The 1,385-nt window shown below is 47.7% G+C and overlaps 1 pseudogene; it reads left to right on the plus strand.

Moving 5' to 3' along the window:
- The first annotated feature begins 194 nt into the window (after positions 1 to 194).
- LOC119587210 lies at positions 195 to 1,255 on the plus strand (annotated as a pseudogene).
- Positions 1,256 to 1,385: the final 130 nt, after the last annotated feature.

Here is a 1,385-nt window from a genome sequence, read left to right on the forward strand (position 1 = left end):
CCAAACTTGAATGGATAAAACTGTGTAGCAATAATCACTGGAGTCTTTACCCATCTGATTTACATTGTCATCCTCTCCGGCCGCTGGGCGAGAACTTAATCCCAGGATTTCTTCAGGAGAAAGGTAAGACCTTGTGAAGGCCAATCTAAACAGTGTAGGTGGAGCATGACGTTCGTGTATATATACAGTGCCACATGGGTGGGGATGCATCCATTTCCAATATGAAGCTCTTGGTGAGTAGTGTTAAACTCACTCTTTCTCGAAGTGATTTGTTAAATGTGAATCGTTATGTTTCTCATTTGATGTATCAGTAGAACAATAACATTTTCAAAATTCCAAAGAGATACATTGTCTTTATTATAGGTCTTGGTACTGGTGGCTGCTGCGTCTGCTGCTCCTCAGGGGTACAACTTGGGCACGCCCTCGGGCCCTTCCTTTAACTCTGGCAGTTGTGGCAGTGGGCAAGTGCGGCACGTGGATGGAAGATGCGTTACGCCTCAGGTGAACAGCCGTGTGTTCCTGTACGATGTGCCAGCAAATGAGGCTCTTGTCAATCGGCCAAGCTACATTCCGAACCTAAATTGGAACGTATATCATTTTTGTAAGACTGCCTGAAGGTGCAGATGGACCAGAACCCATCGTCGTACCACCGCCACAACAGCAACACGTCGTGTATGTCCTGAACAAGCAGTCTGAACAGGACCAGCGAGTGATCGAGGTTCCAGCACCGCCACAATCGAAGCCCGAAGTGTTCTTCGTGAACTACGCAGACGGAGAGAACCCGACTCTTCCCAGCGGAGTCGACCTCCAGACGGCGTTGAGCGCAGCTTCCCAGGGCGGCGGCCAAGTTGTTGGAGGCGGTGGCATTGGAGGCGGCATCGGAGGCGGTATCGGAGGCGGTATCGGAGGCGGTATCGGAGGCGGTATCGGAGGCGGTATCGGAGGCGGTATCGGCGGCGGCATCGGAGGCGGCATTGGAGGCGGCATCGGAGGCGGCATCGGAGGCGGTATCGGTGGCGGAATTGGAGGTGGTTTCGGCGGTGGTAGTGGAGGCGGTATAGGAGGAGGTAATTACTCCCCACCTTCTAACCTGTACAGCACACCATAACGCCAACTTGGTGTCAAACATTTCCTCAGGATGTATAGGCAAACTGAAGTAATATTATATTATTTTATATGACCTAATATATGTTATCTACATTTCAGTTTTGTGTATTTATTAGCTAATGGAAAAAAATAAAAGTTATTTTAAGAACATATTGTTTGCATAACTTTCGTAAATTACGGATCAGTGCATTTAACTTTCATAGGTATGAATGTCTTCATGGAGAATCGGGCTATGCAAAAATAAATTTACGGAATCTTATGCATTTCTAAGTACGTTT

Source organism: Penaeus monodon, chromosome 22 (genome assembly GCF_015228065.2).
Source record: "Penaeus monodon isolate SGIC_2016 chromosome 22, NSTDA_Pmon_1, whole genome shotgun sequence".
NCBI lineage: Eukaryota > Metazoa > Arthropoda > Malacostraca > Decapoda > Penaeidae > Penaeus > Penaeus monodon.